Raw genomic sequence first — 12,026 nt, 5'->3', positions numbered from 1 at the left:
TTTCAGCCACCTTCAAACTGTTCATTTCTTCAGGGTCGTATGTAACAGATCCCATTGCCAGACGCAAGAATTCAATTTTCTTGTCTACTGATTGGCAGTCCAATCCTCTCAATAAGTTCGGACCCTTTGGTATTCTTAGAATTCTGTGGACATCTTCATCAGTTATTGTGAGGGAAACTCTATCATTGATTCTTATTGTTCTAGTATCAGGTTCAGTGTTGCATAGCAACAGCACTGTGAACTTGCGATCTAACTTGTTTATTTGTGGAAGGTCCAACAAGCCTCCAAAATCCATATCTTTCACTATCTTCCTTTTACAATTATCAAACTTGTTTATAATTGCGGCAACTTTTTTGCAAGAACTTCTAGGAGTTGCTGCATCACATTCTGAAGTGTCTGAATTTTTAGAAACATTGGACTTCCTATCTGAACTATGATCATATGCAGACATGTTCTACCAAATCCTACATACACAGAGTAGGTACACGAGTTAATTTTACTATTATAATAATTTATCTTTTACTTTGAAGAAACTTTGTTTTATTAATTTCTTCAACTTGCTGTACTGCTATATGAAATGTAAAAAAATGGTTATAACATAATTTATTGTCCATATCACTTCTTTACCTATTGTTATACATGTTGAAGTAAAGTGTTTCTATATTTGTATAACAATTTAATTCCAATGTGCAGCTAAATATATAATTTCACTAAATTTTGAAATGTATGCACACAACACATTTAGCAGTTAGTTACAAGAAATATGTATACATATCAGTATCTATGTAATTCGTAGTGTCTTAAATATATCCATGTATAATAATATAATTTGATTTGTACTCACTGTAATAGTGAAATTTGATTTTTAAGTGACACACAAAAATATCAGACTTAATAATGCAAAACATGAAAACATATTCCAGCAAACGGTTCTAGTAGCTATAACCGAAACTATGCTAGTTAGCAAGAATTCAAGAAGTGTCCTTCCATGGTCCAACTACACATATTGGTATAGAAGAGATTGCATGATAATGGTAAGTGGTGGTCGTAGTAAACAGGAATTGCTTGGATGAACCGGAATAAAATTTTATAAATTGAACATCCTGCCTAACCTCTGATTGTTGAACAATCCACTCCTTCTTTAGATCAGTAGAAGAAGAGTTGACATACTAATCCCCCAGATGATGCAGTGGAGATTGGAAGAGAGCTAGAAGGAGAACATCAATGGCGATTGACCGAGAGCTGTGCGTGCTGATGCGGTGGAGAGCTAGAAGCAGAACATCAATGGCGAATGTCTGAGAGCTGTCCTAGTTGAGTGCTTCTCTGGCTGTGATATTGATTTATGGGCAGAGGTAGTGGGAGAGATGGCTTGCATAGTACCACGCGTGCTGTGACAGAAGTCATCCCCTCGGTCTACGGGATGGATTTGACAACACACAACACTCTCTTAATTGTTTGTACTATTCTGCAACAGACATGTAAATTTTACACATTGGCCACCTAGTTAGACTAGATATGTAAAGTTCGGAAGGTAGTATAATATGACATTACTAACAATCATGTGACAGAAACAAAGTAGACCAAACATTGAAACTACATACTATAAGGAGGTGTTATATGTTAAAAAACATGTAGGAGTGAAATGAAAAAACACCCCCCTAGATATTTTTTCTTGCATGGTTTCAAAATTGCAAGGTCCATTTTGGTGGGAAAACTACCTCTCGCAGGAGTAGTATAAGAGCAACGCTTACACTTGTACATGTCCTCCTACCTCTCAAACTATTAGGAGACAATGAGCATGGATGAGAAGAATGGTGTTTTCCTATCTTCCTTCACCGATGGCAGCAATGATCCGAATCAGATGGAAGGAAAAATTAGTTCATCCAAGGTACTTTGTATAAGTAGTTACTTGTTATGTTCTCATATTTGTTATTCGAAGATTCTTATTTCAGTATCAATTGGTGTGCATGTCAATATCTTCTTCTAATGTCTCATTTCAATTTGTCTTTCACTTATGTTTCTTAGAAAATTTCTGAGGGGAGCTCATGTGAAGATGATGCTGACTCCAGCATTCGTCCAGTACATACGAAATTCTTGCAGCAGAGCCAGGTCGAACCAATAGAAGTAAGTCGACTGTAGTACATTCTTATTTCATTCATGGGTGATTAATATGTTTCTGGTGTGCAGCCTCCTTTGTTACTACTTGAAGATAATGGTTTGGAGGAGGTGGTTGGAGAAAACATTGTTGGTGATAATATACAATTTGAAGCAGAGCTAGATGAAGGCAACCATGCGTTTGATGTTGAGGCTGAAAACAACATCGTGTACACGAAGAGCCAATTGCGTACTTGCAGCTGCGGAGGATCGGCACGGATGGAAGATTGATGAAGAGGAGAAGAATCGATAATTAACTGTGCGACATTGAAATTTCAGATCTTAGTTGTGTTTCATATGTCATTTTGTTTGTCAACATGGTTGGGATTTAAGCTTCGGTTTCAATTAGACCATATTTTGGATTGTGAAGTACTTACATTTGAAATGTTATGTCCAGAATATGTGAGTAAGCATGTTCTGTAACATTTGTGCTACATCTTATGTAATGGTTTTATCAATTAGAAAATTGAGGGAAATGAAATTACTCACTATGAAATGGTTCTATAACATTTCAGCTTCTTCTTATGAAAATGTTTGTATAACATTTCTGTTACTTCTTATGTAATGTATTTCAGTAAAATAAAAAAACCTGTCACACCATTTTACAGTTGCAGTACGAAATGTATTAAGTAATTGTATGTTATGATGTATTTCATATTTCAATTGGCAATGGAGTTAGAAACTATCAATACCTATGATCTGTGAAATAGTGCTAATATTAAAAAAATTCACTCATAAATGTAAATGTACTTACTAAAATTAAAGGTTTCACTTCTATAAGCTGTGAAAAATTGTTTCAAATTAATTTTTACCTTCACTAAAAATATTATGACACGTTAATAGATACTAGTGTAAAGTCTGGAAATAAATATAAGTTTATATAATCTGGTAAAAACATAAGTAGTACATGAAGTGAAACATGAGTAGTTCATGATGTGAAATACTGAAATATAGAGATAGTACAGCTAGTACATAGAGTGATGATCTAAGGTGCTGAATAATATTACAATCAGTGAAATATCAATTTCAGTGATAGTAAACACTAATGAATATTAGTAGAAGTGAAATACAAAAAAGTATTACGTAATATTTCTTCTTTGAATCTGCACTAATTGATAGGAGTCGCTCCTTCAGCATCTTGTTCTTAGAAAGGAAATGGTTGTCCTTGTAACTTTTCTCTTCATTGGCATCTTCTAGTTTCACCAATGTATTTTCTAAGTCCAGATGTAGGCTTGCCAGGTAGTTCTTCATGGGAGTTCCATGTTCCGGATCAACCCAACAGCTCCATGCACATTCTTGTCCCTGAATACAATAGCATTGTGGGAAAAGTAAGCATAAATATAGGAAGTTCACATTGCCTAGAGTGTGGGCTTAGTTGCTACTCCTTACATTTATAGGACAACCGAGGAAACGCCTACCTCCATGCTCGCTGCCCCATGCCACCCGGCGTGCAAGACTGTATCCATGGATGCATCGACGGAGAGTTTGCTGGTCAATCCCGTTCCAACTTCCACTAGGTTGTGGTATATACATAACATCTTCATATACGACCAATCCGACACCCTAAACACAAGATGGAAGTAAGCATGAAGTTATAGGAAACAAATCCTAAGGAGTTCTATTGGAAAATATAAGAACTTACCTGGTTATCTGTTCATTCCTGAGATGTCCAGAGGTGGTGCGAACGAAGACGGCTGCTTAGAGATTGGATTGCTGGCTGTGCTGGTGCCTCTGTACAATGAGTGGTGTGTATAATATAGGCAGGCAATGTTCCACTTACACAAGCGTTGGTTTGTAATAAATGAGCAATAAGTTCAAACATGTGGTTACAGCGGTAGCATCAATTATTGCCTCAGAACTAGTAGGTGAAAATTTGATGCATCTTATGTACCAATATGTGCGCTACTCTCCGGACAGGTATGTTGTAGGACGTGATATAACAATGAGCGTGTAGCATTTAACACCTTTTTGAAATAGTTGGGCTGAAATTATGCGAACCGATTTCTATTGACGACACACTGGTTTTAAAAATAAGTAAAAACCATAATAATAAGTTGTACTACAATTTTTTAATTAACGCATCTTTTTAGCCGTAACATAAGAGCAATTCAACTTGAACAACATTTGTGAACATATTAATATCAAATTTGAATTGAATAAAAAAATTAGTTCACTATGTTTCCCAATTTTTTATTAATGTTATAAGAAAATAAGGTAAAAGTGCCATTGAGAATTACTTATATAAAATGAATTTAGCCATATGGAAAAATAATATGGAAAATTTTCTATTATTTTCAATGTATAAGGAAGTTACAATATATTAGAAATGACACAATTTCCAATTTTGTACTAGTGAAATATGCAATGTAAATAACTTCATATTACAATTTATACTGCTTCATGAATGTGTTGAAAATAATTCAATATGTTAAATAGTAGATGTGAGATTAGGAATATTATTCAAATATAACAAAATTCATTAGATGATCAATATTATTAGATGTCAAATAACAAAAGGCATACTTTTGAATAGCTTCACTGACTGCAATGTAGAGTTATGAAACAATGTTTTAATATTATGAATCCCAAACACATGTTTTCTCATGTAGAAAAAATATTCCATTACATATGAAATATAAATTAAATATTCTTCTCTATTGGAATCGAATTATGTTACATACATTATAATATAGATACAAATTGTGTATTGACATATGTCGAACATGACATATGAAAATCAGTAGAAACGCTTGCAAACTGTTTCAATATATACTAGTCTGTTTAATTTTTACCAAAAAATGATGTTCGAAATGTTAATAATTAAGACATCTCATATTAAATAGTATACATCTGAAAATAAATTTAGGTTCTCAATGATTTAATGTGAGTAGGTGGAAGTGAAATGTCATATTTACAACATCTCGTCTTTCATTCTTTACACAATAGTAACCATATCAACTATGTAATTCTTAGAATATTTGTCAGCAAATTGACATATGCAGTACATACCATATTCTTCATATGACTATCTGGATGCGAAATATGAAACAAAGCAGAACACACGTTTCATTAATATGAAATAAGAAATAAACTAAACATATTGAGTACTACTTACAATATTGTTAGTGATGTATTTTGATACATACATTGTACTAATATCCAAAATGTGCAATATGACATTTATAAAAAAATATGTTATCTGTAATATGATTTTGTGAATTCACTTATGTCAAACTTGAAAAATGAAATTAAATCGAACTGATTGCACCGTACTTCAAAATATCATATTCTGTCTTTTACGAACTGAAATTTTTATGTTTCAAATTTGAGTCATTAGGACATATGCTATTTCATTCTAAACATGTGAAAAATGAAAATTGTCCATAGAAGTGCAAATTTTAAAATTATGAAATTTATATATGATATGCACAGAATAGAATATATTCGTAAATTAAATTAAATAACAAATTTGAATAATATGACTAATAGATGAAATTGTGTTTTCACATGGTTCCTATTATGGAAATAATGCTATCTGAGATGTTTTAATAATTGCAATTCACTTTCATAATATGAATTCCATAATTCAATAGCAAATATGAAACAAGAGATTTGAAAACGGTGCATATTTCAAACATCATATATTAGTTGAAAAAATTGAGAAATATGTTATTTTGAAATAGGTTGGAATCATTGTTATATATTTACATATATCATCTTTGACAGATGTGAATAGTGAAATATGATATTATGTTCATTGATATATGGTATTGCATCGAAAAGATAGCCGCATCGTTGTGCTGTTCAATGATCTAATTGTTGTAAGGCGGGCTATGCCTTGTTTCAGGAAACTATTATTTGATTTGGTTCATTTAGGTTAGTAGACTGCTATTGTTTTCCGTGTGAAGTGGTATGGTCTATCTCACATCGCACGACAACTCATCATTTACGGTATAGTACATTCCACCAACTAGACTATTAAAAATAATATAGCATGCGAACATAATTTCAATTGCATTGGAGAGAGTAGTTGTATTTTGTGCCGCCAACAATGGATCTCATTGATACTAATTGAGTTTGTACATTTGTAGGCCATATACATTGTCGATATCATACACATAAATAGTACGAAATGAATTGCATTTTGATTAAAGTAGGAGCTATAAATAAAACATTCAAGTTGGAAAACATAATTAATAACTGATATAACAATTAGCATCGTCGACATCTGAATCTAAGATTATATGATGGCAATCATGTTGTAATTTGGCACTTTTGAGGATGCGTTTGACGAAGCAATGGCATTTATTAGCATTTGAGGTTGATATTGGCAAAACTGATTACCGAAACACAAGCTGTGGCATAAATGATAAAAATGATTCAATTCTTATTACTTTATAAAGATATGGGAAACAATTTCGGTATGTGAAGTATTAAACTCGATTCGATAAATATTATTATACCAGTTAAATAAAAAAGTAATTTGTTTCTTAACATAGTTTAAGATGATCGAAAATAGACAAATATATAACATTATGTTCAATATGATGTAATAAGAAACACAGTAGATTGAACTGTTTTATGCCTTTAATATGTAAGTTCATATCATATTTGAAATAATACAATATGGACATTGCTCCATATAATAATTAAAATTAGATGTGTTCACTTTAATAGTAATGAAATATATGATGTTACTAATTTTAGACGTTATCACCGATGGATGTTGTCTATAGTACATTATATTGTAAACTTGTACAAATGTGTGTAGGGTGGATATCGTCGTCATACTGCGTGTTTGTTATGCTTGCATAAGACATTTAATTGTTCTCTTTGTCCATGTTGTTTATAAAGTTTAAACTATTTCAGATCATAAAGTACATTATTAAAATTATTGTGCATCAACTTATTTAGGGGATACATGCTTGCTATAAGCATGCACATTTTGATAACCATATTCATGTTATAATAAAATGCATTTTTTGGTGCAATATTTAAAATATCGCAAAACATTGCACTTTACAAACATACTAGATACATTCATACACAGATCATTACATATATTAAGTAGCCAATGAATTAAATTTCGATATATGTGGGAAGTAATAAATTAAAATACAATTTAGAAAACATAATAAGTAAGTAATGTAAGGAGCAACATCCTCCTCATATTAAGAAAACCTTATAAAGCTATCATATAGTTTGCGGGAAGAAGACGGTTGATACAGCTGCGGTGCGCTACCATCTTCTTTAACTAAGACAATGGTTCTCTGATTAGTTTGTGTGCTTTCATTGATATTCCTTAACCAAGACACATAAGTTATGATACGAAGTTAGGAAATGCGTTTTCTGATTAGTTTGTGTGATTAGTTTGTTATGATACCAAGCTAAGACAATGGTTCTATGGTTAGTTTGTGTGCTTTCAATGACAGAAATGTTGTTGTTGGTACCGCCAACATAGGATGTCGTTCACACAATTTTTTTTTGCACATTAGTACAAACTCGTACATTTTGGATGTCATCGTAATAGTGCGCTTTTGTGATAGTTCTGGATATGTTAGAATGGTTTTCTTGTTCCAGGCTCGTCAGAAAATAATAACTATTTCATATTATACATTTTTAGTATAGGCATGCACATTTGTAATACTAAATTCATGTTATAATGACATTCAAATTAGCGGTTCAAAAATTAAAAATTTGATCTATTACAAAACATTGTCCATGACGAACATTAGGAATACATTCATACTTATAGTGTTACACATAATAAGTACAAAATCAAATACATTTCGATTATTCTAGGAGCTAAATATATAACATTCAAGTTTGAAATCATAATAAATAATTAATAAAAGCATTAGCATATTTATTATCTTAATGTAAGATGCTATGCTTGAAATCAAGTTGTAATTTGGCACTTTTCGAGCAAGCGCCTAACGAACCTATGTCATTTTGTAGTAGTTGATATTCATAGTGGAAAAACTGAGTACTGATACACAACCAGTGGCATAAATGATAAAAATTATTCATTTCTTACTAGTTTATAAACAGATGGTAAACAATTTGGTATGTGAATTATTGACATAGTTTAACCTGATAGAAAAAAGACATATATGTAACATTATATTGCATATGATGTAATAGGAAATCCAGTTTATTGAAATATGCTTTGCCTTTAATATGTAAATAATAGAATATGGACATCCTTCATATCCTATTCAAAATTATAATTTTTCACTTTAATAGAACTGAATTATATGATTTTGCTAATTATAGGCATTATCAATGATGGATGTTGTGTATACTATGAGAAATTGTGAACTTTTAGAAATGGGTTTATGGTGGATATCGTCGTCTTACTGCCCATTTTTGATACTTGCATACGCCATGGAACGGTTCTGTTGATCCATGCTATTTATGAAATAGAAAATATTTAAGATTATGATGTACATTATTCAATGTGTTCTGCATCAATGTTTTAGGGGGAAAATGCTTGTTCTAAGCATGCACATATTTATATATATATCCAGGTGATAATATAACACATTTTTGCTGCAAACATTAATATATCGCAAAGCCTTGCACTTGGAAAACATAAGAGATACATTGATAGACATAGCATTACATATATTAATAGAAAAGAATTACATTTCGGAAAAAGTAGCAACTAATAATTAAAGATACAATTTGGAAAACAAAAGAAAAAAGTAATCTAAGCATTAGCATCGTCCTCATCTGAAGATAAGATTATAATGCTATCATATTGTTTGCTCGAAGAAGACGGTTGATACTGCTGCGGTGCGCTGCCATCTTCTTTATCTTCGACATTGGTTCTTTGATTAGTTTCTATGCTTTCATTGATATTCCTTAACCGAGACACATATGGATCATCTGTATATGAAACACTATGCTTGTTCTTAGTTGGCATACCATACATTTTTGCTTCTGCCTTGATGTGTTCGGATACCAAGTCCGTGGTCAAGAATCGGAGGACCTCAGGGGATAGATGGCAGCACTCACTTGAGTCGTCAAATGTGGAAGACGAGTTGGTCGTATTTGTTGGAGTAGCAGTACCACTTGTAGCAGCTTCAACTTGATGGTCAATAGATTGCCCAGAAGCCGTTAGGAACCAAGGTATCTTGGGTACATCCTTCTTCTTGGTTGGCTTAACCTTGTTCTTGTGCTTGCGCGGTGGCATTTCAACCAATATGGTAGTAGAATGACTGAATGGAATGTTGTTTTGATGACAGCTGGGAAATCTGGTTCTTATATAGAGGTTGATGAAGCACTGTTTCAAAAATTATTTTTCTAAATTAAACATAGGCAGGTACTCGCGTTGGCTGGTAATGGATCAATGCATATCTCTATTGATGTGACAATACTAGATGGAGAAATAGTTTTCCAGTACATAGTAAGAAAGTAACGTGTAATAACTTCCTAGCTGGAGAATCATAAGATTCTCTGACCAGTACTAGGCTGACAACTTTTTCAATTCAATTAGTACACGCATCCTCTAAGAATGAAACATCTGGTGGAATGCACATACCAGTAGTTCAAATTTTTGAAAACGCCCTCCTAGATGGTAATACTATGTTAAAAGTATAGTATATGTTATCATGTAATTTCTTCAAAATAATTTTAGACTTGATAAAGTATCAGTACAATTGTCGTATTAATAACTGGACACCCAAATATATATCACTAATTATTATTATAATTTACAGAAGTTTGATATTGTTTTAGCCATGTGAAATGTGAAACAAAAAAGTTTTCAGCATTTCATTTTATAGTGTCATTGTATGTACATCATAAGTTCTTACACTTCTCCATTGCTTCATATAATTTGATTGCTTTAGATAGATCAACCAAGGTGGTGAATAGGTGTAAATATTATGTAATAGATATTCAGACTGTAGGTAAGCATTATTGTTAGACAAATGAGAAATTAAATCTTCATACTTCATAATTTAAAATATGTGAAATGTACATTTCAAAGTTAATGAAAAATGAATATGATAAAATTTCAATTTACTGAAATATGAAATGGTCGCAATAGCAATCATACATAGGACATGGTTTGAAGAGTAGTAGCACTTCTCCATTGCGTCATATAATTTGATTGCTTTAGATACATCAACCAAGGTGCTGAAAAGTTGTAAATATTGTGTAATAGATAGTCAGACTGTAGGTAAGCAATACAGTTAGACAAATGAGATATTAAATCTTCAAATATTTTAATTTCAAATTCAATGAATGTACATTTGAAATTTAATGAAATAAGATTATGACCAAATTTAAATAAACTTAAATATGAAATAGTATCCACTTATATTTTTTCCTTCTTAATAGCAATCATACATAGGCCATGGTTTGAAGAGTAGTAGCATGAATCGCCCCCTCTGTTCAGAATTGTATTTATGTGGCTGCGCATGCAGGTACACAAACGGGTCATAAAGGATTCTTCTGCCATATGGACATAAAGTTATTCGATTCCTGCCTCAAACGTCTTGACCGGTACGGTACTATTGGGAGTAGTGACATGGTGAAAAATATAATTTTACTTGCATGGCAAAAACACTTTTTACTGCATGCGTATGTGTAGTTACTAGTTAGCAATCCAGATGCTATATATATGTTGTGCGCATGACATTTGAACACACATTGCTCTAGCTCTTAACTACTGAAATACATCTAGCAGTTAGCAATGGTTGTCATAGTCACAGTGGCCGTCCACCTGCCGCATAAGAAACTCACTCAACCTGAGTTCTTGTGTAGTTGCGATAGACCTGCAGCTTCTAGGAAGTGTTTAGGTGGAGAACACAATGGTCGAATGTTCTACAGGTGCGGGAACGGATGGGTTGAAAATAGTGTCGGTTTCAACGAAAAACTCTAGTGGAAACGGGTTAGTAAATTTACATTTCCTTTCTTCGAAGTTTATATTTTTTTGCAACATTGCGCCATGTTCTAAAATTTGGCTTTCTACCTTTCAGCACCTTGGTTGTGAAGTTTTTGTTTGGGAAGATGTCATTCAGAAGTTTGCGGAGACAGTGTTTGAGTACAATCAACTTGGTGAAGATGAGTTAGAGTCGGAGATAATTGGAACAATTGGAGCTGGGACTTCCAACTAGTTGCATGTGATCCTATCTTCTTATTACCTACTCTGTATCAATGTGTTGGCTATCTATGTAATTTCATTTTAGTTATTTGTTCGATGCACTAGAAATTTTTCATTTGGCTTGTCGATTTACTGAGAAATTATGTTGTATGATGGAAAATTAGTTCTTTGATTTGTTTTATCAATTTGATGTTCTAATGATATAATTTTGTCTTATATGCAATTGGAAGATGGAATAAAACATAAACTATGAACTCGTTTCAATAATAACAATATTCTGATTCGAAAACAAATTTGATCTTTATAATCATTACGCAAACAACTTTATAATAAGAATAATGTTGAATATATTTGAGCTTGTTTCAATATTTTGAATTAGTTCAGTATATTATTGAAACGAGTGAAATGAGTGAAATTTGTGATTGAAACAATTGTAATCATATTTGGTTGTTAGTGAAATTAGTGAATCATTTTTTGAAGCTAGTGAAATATGTTATTGATAACGAGTGAATTTAGTAAAATGGGATGAAACAAATTTATGAATTCACCTAAATCTATTATTGAAACAACTTAAATTAGATGAATGAGTTAAATATGCTATTGAAAGAATGGAAATTAGGAAATTAAGATATCAAAACTAGTGAAACTACTAAAATGTATTTATGAAATATTGAAACATGATATTGTAAGTAGTGAAATGTGATACCGTTTTCACACTTACATCAAAGAGTGGCATTTGATGGAAAAAAACCGCTTA

General features: G+C 32.2%; 1 long non-coding RNA gene across 1 annotated transcript; it reads left to right on the top strand.

Moving 5' to 3' along the window:
* Positions 1-10,830: 10,830 nt before the first annotated feature.
* On the top strand, positions 10,831-11,435 carry LOC123081768 (uncharacterized). The gene is made up of 2 exons (XR_006438782.1): positions 10,831-11,056; positions 11,145-11,435. It is a non-coding gene; the product is annotated as an uncharacterized lncRNA (long non-coding RNA).
* The last annotated feature ends 591 nt before the right edge of the window (positions 11,436-12,026 follow it).

The sequence above is a fragment of the Triticum aestivum genome, chromosome 4A (genome assembly GCF_018294505.1).
Source record: "Triticum aestivum cultivar Chinese Spring chromosome 4A, IWGSC CS RefSeq v2.1, whole genome shotgun sequence".
In the NCBI taxonomy this organism is placed as follows: domain Eukaryota; kingdom Viridiplantae; phylum Streptophyta; class Magnoliopsida; order Poales; family Poaceae; genus Triticum; species Triticum aestivum.
This window is presented reverse-complemented; position numbering and strand designations above follow the sequence as displayed.